Below are 16,155 nucleotides of genomic sequence, written 5' to 3' on the forward strand. Positions count from 1 at the left end.
CTAACCTGAGGAAGGACATTCTTGCTATTGAGGGAGTGCAGCGAAGGTTCACCAGACTGATTCCCGGGATGGCGGGACTGACCTATCAAGAAAGACTGGATCAACTGGGCTTGTATTCACTGGAGTTCAGAAGAATGAGAGGGGACCTCATAGAAACGTTTAAAATTCTGACGGGGTTAGACAGGTTAGATGCAGGAAGAATGTTCCCAATGTTGGGGAAGTCCAGAACCAGGGGACACAGTCTAAGGATAAGGGGGAAGCCATTTAGGACCGAGATGAGGAGGAATTTCTTCACCCAGAGAGTGGTGAACCTGTGGAATTCTCTACCACAGAAAGTTGTTGAGGCCAATTCACTAAATATATTCAAAAAGGAGTTAGATGAAGTCCTTACCACTAGGGGAATCAAGGGGTATGGTGAGAAAGCAGGAATGGGGTACTGAAGTTGCATGTTCAGCCATGAATTCATTGAATGGCGGTGCAGGCTAGAAGGGCCGAATGGCCTACTCCTGCACCTAGTTTCTATGTTTCTATGTTTCTATGTTTCCTCCCAAAGCAACCACACCACACCCACACACACCTTCAGTACCTCTCAGCTCCTCTCTCTCTGTCTCCTCTTCTGCGCATGCTATGATGACCCTTGACCTCCTGAATCACGGGAATTGAGCGTTGCCATGCCGTTGCTAAGGACGGTGACACTTTACGGCAGAAGGTCAGCAAGATTTAATGCAACCGCCCATTTCATATCGCTCGCAGTAACGCCCATTTTTAAAAATGGAGATTAGGTGCTTTGAGAATGGCCGAGAAGCCGTCGATCTGAAAAGCCATTTTTACCGCCCACGCCGGAAATAACGCCCATTTTTGGGCGATAAGCACAAAAGTGTAAAATCTAACCCTCTGATTCTATGATTAAAGGAATTTCAACCAGAAGCATTAGCACAATTGTTAAGGTTATCATACAAACAGGATTTTAATCTGTGACATGGCTTTGTATTCAGCTATTGTATTCATCATAGGCAGTCCCTTCTCATATCTCGGGAGCCTTTTATCAACAAAGGCAGACATTGATGCGGGGAGTCAACATCGCCTCCAGTCCGCTAGTGCAGCCTTTGGCCGCCTGAGAAAAAGAGTGTTCGAAGACCAGGCCCTCAAATCTACCACCAAGCACATGGTCTACAGGGCTGTAGTAATACCTGCCCTCCTGTATGGCTCAGAGGCATGGACCATGTACAATAGGCACCTCGAGTCACTGGAGATATATCACCAACGATGTCTCTGCAAGATCCTGCAAATTCCCTGGGAGGACAGGCGCACCAACATCAATGTCTTCGTCCAGGCTAACATCCCCAGCATTGAAGCAGTGACCACACTTGATCAGCTTCGCTGGGCAGGCCATAGTTTGCATACCAGACATGAGACTCCCGAAGCAATTGCTCTATGCGGAGCTCCTTCACGGCAAATGATCCAAAGGTGGGCAGCGGAAACGTTGCAAGGACACCCTCAAAGTCTTTTTGGTAAAGTGCGACATCACCACTGACACCTGGGAGTCCCTAGGTGGAGAAAGTGCATCCGGGAGGGTGTTGAGCTCTTTGAATTTCAACGCCATGAGCGTGAAGGGGTCAGGCGCAGGCAGCGGATGGAGCGTGCGGCAAATCAGTCCCACCCCCCCTCCTTCCCCCGACGAATGTCTGTCCCACCTGTGGCAGGGTCTGTGGCTCTCATATCGGACTGTTCAGCCACCAAAAGACTCACTTTCGGAGTGGAAGCAAGTCTTCCTCGATTCCGAGGGACTGCCTATAATGATGATGAGGCAGTCCCTCAGAATCGAGGAAGACTTGCTTCCACTCTTAAAATGAGTCCTTAGGTGGCTGAATAGTCCAATACGAGAACCACAGGCGCTGTCACAGATGGGACAGGTAGTCGTTGAGGAAATGGGTGGGTGGGACTTGTTTGCTGCATGCTCCTTCCGCTGCCTGACCTTGATTTCTGCATGCTCTCGGCGATGAGACTCGAGGTGCTCAGTGCCCTCCCAGATGCACTTCCTCCACTTTGGGCGGTCTTTGGCCAGAGTCTCCCAGATGTCAGTGGGGATGTTGCACTTTTTCAGGGATGCTTTGAGGGTGTCTCTGTAATGTTTCCTCTGGCCACCTTTGGCTCATTTGCCGTCAAGGAGTTTCAAGTAGAGCGCCTGCTTTGGGAGTCTCATGTCAGGCATGCGAATGATGTGGCCTGCCCAGCGGAGCTGATCAAGTGTGGTCAGTGCTTCAATGCTTGGGATAATACAATAATGTATTGAAGTACTGTGCATGGTTGTCTATTTGTAGATTATTTTTCAATACAAGCAAGGTTATGGATTAAAAATTTTGTGTGATGCTTTGTCATTCAAGAAGGTGAACAATTATTAAGGTCAGCAAACTGTCCTTAAGTGACTTGTTCCTAGTTTATGAGTTTGGTTTTAATTTGTCCAAAAGTAGTTTTAGTACTTATTGGCTGCCAAATGCTTTTCTTTGTTGGGCCTGTTAACTAATAACTTTAGGGATGAAGCTTGGTTACTAGATGAGTTATTTGCCTATGTTGACTTATTTCTTCACATTTCAAAACAGTAATTTCATCTGTTAACAGCCTGGTTGTACTTAATCAAATTTGCCGAGTAATTGGCTCTTAGTCATTGGCTGGCACTTGTGTGATATCTTAATGTTTATCAATCTCCAGCTTACTGGTCCTCTCCCCTCTGGCTATCTCTACCTACTTATCTTGCAATTATTGCTTAGTAGTTCAGACTCCTGCTTGGCATCCGGCTTGGGTTTGTCAGTCTCCTTGATTTCCCCTTTCTCTGTCTTATTTTAGCTTATCAATTGCATAATTTCACCTGCACCCTTTTGACTAACAATGCTGTTCACTGTACCATCTGCTTGGCCTCTTGACTGCGTGTTCCTACTGGAGCATCTGAGTACTTTAGAACCAGTGATAATAGTTACCCATTTAAGTAATCTATTCAAAGGGGTGATTCCATGATGTGTTGTTTTCTACATGGAGTGGCGCTCACAAAGGGCCCTCCATTATAAATTGTATTAAATAAATGGATGGAAAATGGATGCCTGTGATTTCCTAAGATACCCCCGCTGGGGTACCAGATAGCAGAATCACCTCTTTAATGTATAAGATCTTGCATCCCCATTATTTTAGCCTGCCCAGATCTTTTTGATGCTTGAGCTATCATTGTTGCCGATCGAGATTTTCCTGTCAAACCCTCCATGGGGATTTGCTGGTTTACTTAGGGAGATAGTAATGTAGAGGAAGATAGTAATGGCTGGGACTGATCATTGTAGTCCATCCAGGCTACTCTCATACCTGCCAATTTCTTTCTCTGTCAAATATCTAACCAGTTCTCTTTTTAATTTACTGGCTCTTTCATGAAGAAGCTCAAATGTGGCTGCACAGAGTGAGATGTGTTTAACGTCTCATCCGAAAGACAGCACCTCAGACAGTGCAGCACTCCCTCACTACTGCACTGGAGTGTCAGCCTAGATTTTTTGTGCTCAAGTCCCTGGAGTAAACGAGAGGTGATCCAAAATTCAGCTACCCATGTCCTAACTCGCACCAAGTTCTGCTCACCCATCACCCCTGTGCTCGTTGACCTACATTGGCTCCCGGTTAAGCCATGCCTTGATTTCAAAATTCTCATCCTTGTTTTAAAATCCCTCCAAGGACTCGCCTCTCCCCATCTCGGTAAGCTGTAATATACAGCAGACATTTCAAAGCGCTGGAGAAGTACCACCAACGCTGCCTCCACAAGATCCTGCAAATCCACTGGGACTATAGACGCACCAACATCAGTGTTCTCGCACAGGCCAACATCCCCAGCATCGAAGCACTGACCATGCTCGACCAGCTCCATTGGGCGGGCCACATCGTCCACATGCCCGACACTTAATTCCCCAAGCAAGTGCTTGATTCGGAACTTCTACATGGCAAGCGAGCCCCAGGTGGGCAGAGGAAACGTTTCAAGGACACCCTCAAAGCCTCCTTGATAAAGTGCAACATCCCCACCGGCACCTGGGAATCTCTGGTCAAAGACCGCCCTATCCGGGAGAGCGCTGAGCACCTTGAGTCTCATCGCCGAGAACATGCAGAAATTAAGCACAGACAGCGGAAGGAGCGTGTGGCAAACCAGGCTCCCCGCCCACCCTTTCCTGTCTGCCCCACCTGTGACAGAAACTGTAATTCTCGCATTGGACTGTACAGCCACCTGAGAACTCACTTTTAGAGTGGAAGCAAATCTTCCTCGATTTTGAGGGACTGCCTATGATAATGATGAATACCCTTCAGCCTCATAACCTCCTGAGATATCTGCGTTCCTCTAATTCTGCCCTCTTAAGCATCCCTGATTATAATTGCTCAACTATTGATGGTCATCAATAGGCCCTAAGCTCTGGAATTCCCTACCTAAACCTCTCCACCTCTCTACCTCTCCTTTCTCCTTCAAGATGCTCCTTAAAACCTACCTCTTTGACCAAGCTTTTGCTCATCTGCCATAATTTCTCCTTACGTGGCTCGATGTTAAATGTTTTGTCTCATCATCATCATAGGCAGTCCCTCGAAATTGAGGAAGGGCTTTCACTCTAAAAGTGAGTTCTTAGGTGATTGAACAGTTCAATACGCGAAATACAGTCTCTATCACAGGTGGGACAGACAGACAGTTGTTGCAGGAAAGGGTGGGGAGTCTGGTTTGCCGCACGCTCCTTCCGCTGCCTGCTCTTGCTTTCTGCACGCTCTCGGCGACGAGACTCGAGGTGCTCAGTGCCCTCCCGGATGCTCTTCCTCCACTTAGGGTGGTCTTTGGCCAGGGTCTCCCAGGTGTCGGTGGGGATGTTGCATTTTATCAAGCAGGCTTTGAGGGTGTCCTTGGAACGTTTCCTCTGCCTACCTTGGGCTCACTTGCCATGTAGGAGTTCCGAGTAGAGCACTTGCCTTGGGAGTCTTGTGTCAGGCATGCGAACAATGTGGCCCGCCTATGGAGCTGGTCGAGTGTGGTCAGTGCTTCGATGCTGGGTATGTTGGTCTGATCGAGGACGCTAATGTTGGTGCATCTGTCCTCCCAGGGGATTTGCAGGATCTTGCGGAGACATCGTTGGTGGTATTTCTCCAGTGATTTGAGGTTTCTACTATATATGGTCCACGTCTCTGAGCCATACAGGAGGGTGGGTATCACTACAGCCCTTTAGACCATGAGCTTGGTGCTAGATTTGAGGGCCTGATCTTTGAACACTCTCTTCCTCAGGCCATGTCTCATCATACTTCTATGAAGCACCCTGGGACGTTTCACTATGTTAAAAGTTCTATATAAATACAATTTGTTGTTTTTGTTGCAACTCAGACAGAAAATCTTGCTTCTGAGATCCAAACATATGTAAATATGTAACATTTAAAAAAATCTATTATCTGCTATTCTGTCACAAGATGTGAAGTCCAGAGAGAGAAGTAGTTATGTGACAGTCACCTATCATTAAATATAAAGAATGCCATGTTGCTCTTCTCAGATGGGAAGTCCCCAGATTATAGAAAATTTGATGTTCAAAATAGCAGAACTCAATTTGAATTTGTTGCTATAATGCCTTTGCAAATTCAGTTGAATGCACACACGCATACATGAACACACAATATATAATTGGAATATATTACATAGAATTTACAGTACAGAAAGAGGCCATTCAGCCCAACTGATCTATACTGGTGTAGATCAAAAGCCTCATCCCACTCTACTTCATCTCACTCTAGCAGCTGTATAATAGATACTTAATTAAAAGATGGTATGAAAGCATATAGAGAAGGGATTGACCCACTCGAGTCTTTGCTTGATGTCATTGGCTTTGGAAGTGGGTATAATTGTGTAACAAACATCTTGCTGAGTTGTCTGAGAGTATCCAGTGGGAAAATATATTTTCAAAATGTCTGAGCTTCTTGCCATCTTGAAGGAGGGTGGGATAAATGCTGTGACAGGAATTAATTAGACAAGGAATAAAATTAAAATCTTTTGTATGGACATGAGTGTGATATATTCTTATGACATCACTAACACAGCGCAAACACAAGATGGCTCTTAAACAGAAACTGTCATCATGTGACCTTGCCACATGATCCTTTATTAGTAGTTGCAGTACATCAGTAGTCCAGTAGGTGGAGCAGTAGTCCATTAGGGGAGCACTATTACACTTCTCCCTCCTCATTGAAGAAGTAATCATAATAAAATAGTAATTATACATAACTTGCACAGTTCTACACAACAAAAAATATGGACTTATTTTTACATATTACAGGTTTCGAAGAGGATACCTTTGCTCTTGAACAGAACTTTCCAAACTTGGTGTCGAACTTAGACTCATTCTAGACTGATCCTGAGGAGAGTTTTTCTCAAAGGGCAACCCTTGATCTACATTTGGACTCTCTACAACTTCAGACTGTTTATCTGCCTGACGGACTCAGCCTTAAATTCTGACTTTCTCTTGGATGTTTCTAGTACATCTGATGTAGGATTTGCTACTGGTACTCTACTTGTAACAAGACTATATGACTCATTAGAAATAATCGAATCATTCCAACTTTCAACTCCTTCCATATCTTTAGGTAAAATATGATGAATGTGAACAAACCTAACCTTTCCATGATCAAACATCTTGACCAAATATGTGTGAGGGCCACATATCTTCACGACTCTTCCTGGTAACGACTTTAACCATTTATAGTGATGGTTCTTCACTCTCTCCTGATTCAATTTCATACTTCTCTCTCTTCCTCTACCTCTATCATGCACTTTCTGTCTTGATTGTTTCTCTTCTGCTGACTGTGCCAAGTTTGGCTTTAACAACAAGAACCTGGTTCATGGCTGCCATTTGAGAATCAACACTGCTGGTGTTCTACAAATAGTTTTATGAGGAGTATTACGATAAGTAATCAGAGCATTTTCTAATTTGTGGTCCAACGACAACTGCCATTTCTTTGGATTTGGATCCAATATTTGTTTGATGAGGGCACGTTTTACAATTTGTACTGTGCACTCTGCTGCAACATTTGAAACAGGGTGGTATGGTGGAACTTTGGTATGTTTCACACCGTTTCTGCTCGTGAACTGTGCAAATTCTTCTGAACCGAACCAATTTCTAGCTATCAAGGTAGGCTTGTCTCCTGCCACTATTATGAGAGGCAAGCTCTGAAACTGATCCTTGTATTTCACCGGTATGGTGATACGTCCTACAACAGGGATTTGCTCTCCTGAGTAGCCTCTCAGCTCTATCTTCGGTTTCTCCAGTCAAAAATCACTCAACTTGTCGAGATATAGAGATTCTGGTACTATGCTCGTGGATGTACCAGTGTCGATTTCCATGGGTATCCTGATTCCTGCAATGTCTACTTGGATGATAATATTTCGTGAATTGCTGATAGTTACCCTTATGCTCCTGATGATATAGATCTCCAAAACTTCCTTGTCCTGTTGCTTCTCATTAATGCTATGTAGTCTCTGCTGATTTTTACACACTGCATTGAAAGTTGGTTTATTCTTCAGTCAGCAGGATTTCGCAAGATGCCCAATTTTCTTGCATTAGAAACACTCTGCCTTCCTATATGGACAGAAACATAGAAACATAGAAAATAGGTGCAGGAGTAGGCCATTCAGCCCCTCGAGCCTGCACCATCATTCAACAAGATCATGGCTGATCATTCACCTCAGTACCCCTTTCCTGCTTTCTCTCCATACCCCTTGATCCCTTTTGCCGTAGGGCCATATCTAACTCCCTCTTGAAAAAATCTAATGAACTGTCATCAACAACTCTCTGCGGTAGAGAATTCCACAGGTTAACAACTCTCTGAGTGAAGAAGTTTCTCCTCATCTCGGTCCGAAATGGCTTACCCCTTATCATTAAACTGTGACCCCTGGTTCTGGACTTCCCCAATATTGGGAACATTCTTCCTGCGTCTAACCTGTCCAGTCCCGTCAGAATTTTATATGTTTCTATGAGATCACCTCTCATTCTTCTAAACTCCAGCGAATACAGGCCCAGTCGATCCAGTCACCTGCCATCCCGGGAATTAGTCTGGTGAACCTACGCTGCACTCCCTCAATAGCAAGAACGTCCTTCCTCAGATTAGGAAACCAAAACTGAACACAATATTCCAGGTGAGGCCTCATCAAGGGCCTGTACAACTGCAGTAAGACCTCCCTGCTCCGATACTCAAATCCCCTAGATATGAAGGCCAACATACCATTTGCCTTCTTCACCAACTGCTGCACCTGCATGCCAAACTTCAATGACTGATGTACCATGACATTCAGGTCGCGTTGCACCTCCCCTTTTCCTAATCTGCCGCCATTCAGATAATATTCTGCCTTCATGTTTTTGCCCCCAAAGTGGATAACCTCATATTTATCCACATTATACTGCATCTGCCATGCATTTGCCCACTCACCTAACCTGTCCAAGTCACCCTGCAGCCTCTTAGCATCCTCCTCACAGCTCACACCGCTACCCAGCTTAGTGTCATCTGCAAACTTGGAGATATTACTCTCAATTCCTTCATCTAAATCATTAATGTATGTTGTAAATAGCTGGGGCCCCAGCACTTAGCTCTGCAGCACCCCACTAGTCACTGCCTGCCATTCTGAAAAGGACCCATTTATCCCGTCTGTTTCCTGTCTGCCAACCAGTTCTCTATCCATGTCAATACATTACCCCCAATACCATGTGCTTTAACTTTGCACACCAATCACTTGTGTGGGACATTGTCAGAAGCCTTTTGAAAGTCCAAATACACCACACCCACTGGTTCTCCCTTGTCCACTCTACTAGTTATCCTCAAAAAATTCTAGAAGATTTGTCAAGCATGATTTCCCTTTCATAAATCCATGCTGACTTGGACTGATCCTGTCATTGCTTTCCAAATGCGCTGCTATTTCATCCTTAATAATTGATTCCAACATTTTCCCCACTACTGATGTCAGCTTTGTGCAATGCATTGTCCCAGGCACCGATAGCATGACTTCAATTCACTGTTACCTTGGCCAATGGCTGAGGCCTTGGGGCCCAACTGCCTTTTACTTTTAACCTGAAGCCAATTCACCTCGGTTATCTGAAGACTGGGTATGGCACGAAATTCTCAGGAGTATTAGTCGGACAAGCTAAATCAAAAGGCAAGTTAGGTGTTGTCAACAATTTCCTTCTGATTGCTTCATTTTTCAACCCACAAACAAAGCAGTCATGCAATGCTCAGTCCTGAAAGTTTCCGAAATGACAGCGAATGGATAGCTTTTTTAAAGCTACAATGTACTCACTGATACCCTCATCAGTTAATTGATCTCATGTTCCAAAATGATAACTTTCAGCAATTTCCAGGGGCTCAAGACTGTAGTGCTGTCTTCATCAGTGGCGTGTCCTTTTGCTTGATGGGAACAAGTACATTTTTTGAAGGTTTCATAGAGCTTGGGGCCTGCTTCAGTCAAGAAAATAGCCTGTTTCCTTTCTAAACCCACCCGGTTACGGTTTCCATCATCGGGGATTTCGGCGATATTATTCAGTGAAAAACATTTGCTCTGAAGTCTCTCGGTCATGATGGAACTCACCCAAGCATCCTATTATTCACATAGGTGCAGCTGGAGTCTGGCAATGTTTACAGTTCAGCCAAAGTGTGCTTATAATTTACCGTGGATGGCAGTGCCCATGGAGCAGTGCCAAGGGAGTAACCTATTACTGACTTACATATTAAACTTTTAATCAACTTTTAATCTACTTTTAAACTTTTAATCAACTTGAGAAACTTTTTAAACAGTTTGGGAAAACTTTTAAACAACTTGGAGAAATTTTTTAAAACCTCTGGAGAAACCATTAAAAAACTTTGGAGAACTTTTTTTGTAAACTTTGGAAGAAACTTTTAAAACATCCTTCGGAACTCCAGCGGACAACTGACCTTCCTGATGCCTGCCCCCAACCAAACCTCGGGCCACCTACCATCAAGGGCGCAACTTGGCGCCAAGCTTGCAGACAACATCTCGCCGTAGGCAATTAGGCTCATATAGCAGTGCCTGGTCTCCAGTCGTCTTGGACCCCCTTGCCACTGGACCAAGACCTTGCTCAGCTAAGCCCGTGTGGTTGCCAGTGTGCAATAGCCACCCCACATTAAAAGAACTCACGCACAGGCATCTTCCACTTCGTTAACATGAATTTCGGGACTTGGAACGTCAGCACCCTCATGGACAAGTCCAACAGCGACAGGCCAGAATGCCGCACCACCATAGTTGCCCGGGAACTTAGATGTTTTGACATCGACATCGCCGCCCTAAGCGAGACCTGGTGGGCAGGGGAAGGCCAACTCAAGGAACAAGGTGGAGGTTACACCTTTTTTTGGAAAGGAAAACGAGAGTAAGAATGCCGCCTTCACGGAGTTGGCTTCGCCATCAAAAATGAGCTGGTCGACCGCCTCAAAGATTCCCTCTGCGGGGTTAACGAACGCCTCATGATTCTTCAACTCACCCTATCCCGGGACCAATGCGCCACAGTGCGTACGCCCCAACACTCGATGCGACGGATGAGACCAAAGAGGGCTTTTATTCCAACCTCGCAACATCCCTGTCCCACGTCCCCGCGGGCGAAAAATTGATCCTCCTAGGTGACTTCACCGCCAGGGTCGGCAAAGACACAACCCTCTGGGGAGGTGTGATTGGCAGAGAGGGGATAGGGAAAGCCAACTCCAGCAGTACCCTACTTCTGACAAAATGTCTAGAACATGAACTTCCCATCACCAATACCCTGTTCCGCCAGAGGGACAAATACAAGGCATCGTGGCAACATCCTCGCTCCAAATACCGGCACCTGCTCAACTATGTCATCGTCCGAGCCAGGGATCACAAGGATGTGCGCATCACCCGCGCCATGACAGGAGCTGATGACTGCTGGACAGACCACCGCCTAATCCGATCTTTCATTGACATTAACATAGCCCCAAAGCAGAGGGGACAGCAGAAGCAGTGCCGCATAAAAGTCCCAGCTAAGAGAACCCTATACAGCCAGTGCTTCACAGCTAACCTGGCGTGCTTTGATGACCCTGAGATGCTGAATACCCACAGCGCTTGGTCTGCCTTCCAGGCCTCCATAACCAGTACCTGTGAAGAGACACTTGGTCACACAACCAGAAAACACCAGGACTGGTTTGATGAGAATGATCAGGAGATCCAAGAACTAATAGATCACAAGCGCAGAGCATTTCTGAGCCTCAACAACAACCCAACTCGGGAGCAGCAAAGCAACATTACAGACGGCTCAAGGCTAAGGTCCAACAAAAAACCTGGGAACTTAAGAACAGGTGGTGGACGGAGAAAGCACAGGAGATACAACATCTGGCCGACAGCCACGATATGCGAGGATTCTTCATCGCAGTCAAGGCCACCTATGGTCTAAACTCCCAAGGCCCCACCCCACTGCTGGCCAAGAATGGGGAAACACTCATCAAGGGCATCGAGGCTGTCAGGGCCCGCTGGAAGGAGCACTTCGAAGATCTCCTTGATCGAGACTCTGCCTTTGACTCGAGTGTTCTCAACTCCATCCGCAGCATATAACCCGCCACCACCTCAATGAAACCCCAACGTTGCACAAGGTAGGATAAGCCATAAAACAGCTCAAGAACAACAAGGCTACGGGAGCAGATGTAATCCCTGCTGAGGCGCTAAAGTATGGCGGAGAGGCTCTGTTGGCGCGGATACATAACCTCATCTCGCTCATCTGGAGAGAGGAGAGCATGCCGGGAGATCTCAGAGATGCAGTGATTGTGACCATCTTTAAAAAAGGGGACACGTCCGAGTGCGGCAATTACATGGGAATCTCCCTGTAATCAGCCACTGGAAAAGTTGTCGCTTGAGTTCTCCTCAACCGTTTCCTCCCTGTGGCCGAGGAGCTCCTCCAGGAGTCACAGTGCGGATTTCATCCCTGATGGGGCACAACGGACATGATCTTTGCAGCGCGACAGCAGCAGGAAAAATGCAGGGAGCAGCGCCAGCCCTTATACATGGCATTTTTCGACCTTACATAGGTCTTTGACACTGTCAACCGCGAGGGTCTATGGAGCGTCCTCCTCTGTTTCGGATGCCCCCAAAAGTTTGTCAACATCCTTCGTGTTATGTATGTAAACCTGTAAATACCATGCCTAACCACCAGAGGGCTTATCCCCTGGACTCCCAAGTGATCCCACAATCCCTTGGGAGCACCTGTATATAAGGAGGCCTCACAGGCTGGAGAGGCACTCTGAGATCTGTAAAAAAGGACGATGATCACACCTTACTTTGAGCTTGCAGTATCTGGTCTGACTCTTTATTTAAGACATAACAACTGCCGACGAAATACAAATGACGAACCCCACCGCAACAATGCAGAGAACCGTGGGCATCCTGGAAAAATTTTCGGAGGAAGATGATTGAGAAACCTTCGTGGAGCGACTTGACCAATACTTTGTGGCCAACGAGCTGGAAGGAGAAGCGAACGCTGCCAAACGAAGGGCAATCCTCCGCATTGTTTGCGGGGCACCAACGTATGGCCTCATGAAAAATCTGCTCACTCCAGTGGAACCCACAGACAAGTCATACAATGAGTTGTGCACACTGGTCTGGGAGTATCTAAACCTGAAGGAAAGCATTCTGATGGCGAGGTATCGATTTTACAAGAGGTCTGAAGGCCAGGAAGTGGTGAGCTATGTTGCCGAGCTAAGGTGCCTTGCAGGACATTGTGAATTTGAAGGACATTTGGAGCACATGCTCAGCGACTTCTTTGTACTTGGCATTTACCATGAAGTAATACTTCGCAAAATTTTGACTGAAGAGACCCCAACCTTGAGTAAAGCCACAGTGATAGCACAGGCGTTTATCACCACCAGTGACAATATCAAACAAATTTCTCAGCACACTAGTGCTGCTACAAGTACTGTGAACAAAGTAACTTTGTTTTTGAATCGAAATGTACAGGGCAGGATTTACACGCCTGCAGCTGCACGTCCGCAGGTGACTCAGAGTCCACCATCAAGGGTGGTGAATGCAAGGCCATTAACACCTTGTTGGCACTGTGGGGGTGATCATCGTTTCAAAGGATACGTTTGCAAGGGCCGTGGAACAATGGGACACCTCCAATGTATATGCAGGTGAGCTGCAAACCCTGCTAATCCTGCAAACCACCATGTTGCAGAGGAAGACAGATTCACGGTGGATCACGACGAACCAGAGCCTCAGACCGAGGAGGCAGAGGTATATGGGGTGCACACAATTACCACAAAGTGTCCCCTGATAATGCTGAAGGTTGAATTAAATGGACTCCCGGTGTCCATGGAGCTGGACACAGGCGCAAGCTAGTCCATAATGAGCAAAAAGACTTTCGATAAATTGTGGTGCAGCAAGACCTCAAGGTCAGTCCTGACTCCCATTCGTACTAAACTGAGAACGTACACAAAGGAACTGATTCCTGTAATCGGCAATGCTACCATAAAGGTCTCCTACGATGGAGCAGTGCACAAATTACCACTCTGGGTGGTACCGGGCGATGGCCTCATGCTGCTCAGCGGGAGCTGGCTGGGAAAGATACGCTGGAACTGGGACGACGTCCGAGCACTTTCTTCCGTCGACAACACCTCATGTGCCCAGGTCCTAAACAAGTTCCCCTCACTGTTCAAACCAGGCATTGGGAAGTTCCAAGGAGCAAAAGTGCAGATCCATTTGATCCCGGAGGCGCGACCCATTCATCACAAGGCAAGAGCGGTACCTTACATGATGAGAGAGAGGGTGGAGATTGAACTGGACAGGCTGCAACAAGAAGGCATCATCTCACCGATCAAATTCAATGAGTGGGCCAGTCCGATTGTTCCAGTCCTCAAGGGAGACGGCACCATCAGAATCTGTGGTGATTATAAAGTAACTATCAATTGTTTATCACTGCAGGATCTGTACCCGCTACCGAAGGCAGACGACCTATTTGCGACGCTGGCAGGAGGGAAAAGGAAGCTGGACTTGAACTCGGCCTACATGACGCATGAGCTGGAGGAATCATCGAAAGGCCTCACCTACATCAACACGCACAAAGGTCTCTTCATTTACAACAGATGCCCTTTTGGAATTCGATTGGCCGCGGCGATATTCCAGAGGAACATGGAAAGCTTGCTGAAGTCGGTCCCGCGCACCGTGGTCTTCCAGGACGACATCTTGGTTACAGGTCGGGACACCGTCGAGCACCTGTAGAACCTGGAGGAGGTTCTTAGTCGGCTTAATCATGTGGGGCTCAGGCTAAAATGCTCGAAGTATGTTTTCCTGGTGCCTGAAGTGGAGTTCCTGGGGAGAAGAATCGCGGCGGATGGCACTAGGTGCACCGATTCGAAGACGGAGGCAACCAAGAACGCATTGAGACCACAGAACGTGATGGAGCTGCGGTCGTTTCTAGGACTCCTGAACTATTTTGGTAACTTTTTACCGGGTCTCAGCACATTGTTAGAACTCCTGCGTAAAGGAGATGAATGGGTATGGGATGAAAGCCAAGAAAATGCCTTTGAGAAACCTAGGAAGCTGTTATGTTCAAACAAATTGCCTGTGTTGTACGATCCATGTAAACGTTTGGTACTAGCATGTGATGTGTCGTCATATGGGGTCGGGTGTGTATTGCAAGAAGCTAATGAATTTTGGAAATTGCAACTGGTTGCTGTCTAAGGCCGAGAGGGCCTACAATATGATCGCAAAAGAAGCGTTAGCGTGTGTTTATGGGGTAAAGAAAATGCATCAATATCTGTTCTGGCTCAAATTTGAATTGGAAACCGACCATAAGCCGCTTATATCCCTCTTTTCTGAAAGCAAGGGGATAAATACAAATGCATCGGCCCGCATCCAGAGATGGGCGCTCACGTTGTCCGCATACAACTACGCCACAGGCCAGGCACAGAAAACTGTGCCGATGCTCTCAGTAGGCTGCCATTGCCCACCACAGGGGTGGAGATGGCACAGCCCGCAGATTTAGTCATGGTAATGGAAGCATTCGAGAGTGAGCAATCACCTGTCACCGCCCGACAGATTAGAACCTGGCCGAGTCAGGACCCCTTACTGTCCTTTGTAAAAAACTGTGTGCTCTACGGGAGTTGGTCTTGTGTTCCATTAGAGATGCAGGAGGAAAGGCAGACATTGATGCGGAGATTCAACACCGCTTCCAGTGCACCAGTACAGCCTACGACCGCCTGAGGAAAAGAGTGTTTGAAGACTAGGCCCTCAAATCTACCACCAAGCTCATGGACTATAGAGCTGTAGTAATACCTGCCCTCCTGTATGGCTCAGAGAATGGATGATGTACAGAGGACACCTCAAGTCGCTGGAGATATATCACCAACGATGTCTCCGCAAGATCCTACAAATCCCCTGGGAGGACAGGCGCACAACATCAATGTCCTCGTCCAGGCTAACATCCCCAGCATTTAAGCACTGACCACACTTGATCAGCTTTGCTGGGCAGGCCACATAGCTCATCTGCCAGACACGAGACTCCCAAAGCAAGTGCTCTATGTGGAGCTCCTTCATGGCAAGCGAGCCAAAGGTGGGCAGCAGAAACATTACAAGGACACCCTCAAAGCCTCCCTGATAAAGTGCAACATCACCACTGACACCTGGGAGTCCCTGACCAAAGACCGCCCTAAGTGGAGGAAGTGCATCCGGGAGGGCGCTGAGCACTTCGAGTCTCAATGCCGAGAGCGTGCAGAAATCAAGCGCAGGCAGAGGAAAGAACTGCAGGAAAACAGTCCCACCCACCCCTTCCCTCAACGACCATCTGTGCAACCTGTGACAGAGTCTGTAGCTCTCGTATTGGATTGTTCGGCCACCAAAGAACTCACTTCAGGAGTGGAAACAAGTCTTCCTTGATTCCGAGAGACTGCCTATGATGAAGATGATGGATTTTTTTTAGCTGTTCTGTAAAACAAAGAACCTCTCAACGTCTCTCTGTTTTATGGCAGAAGCATCCACCAACAAAAATTTCAGCTCGGGAATCCAGAAATCCTATCCTCGTCACCAATGTGATATATTCTTACACGTGATGGCTCTTAACCAGAAACTATCATCATGTAACCTTACCATGTGATCCTTTATTATTGACATCAGTAGTTGCA

Source organism: Pristiophorus japonicus, chromosome 3 (assembly GCF_044704955.1).
Source record: "Pristiophorus japonicus isolate sPriJap1 chromosome 3, sPriJap1.hap1, whole genome shotgun sequence".
NCBI classification, from domain to species: Eukaryota; Metazoa; Chordata; class Chondrichthyes; family Pristiophoridae; genus Pristiophorus; species Pristiophorus japonicus.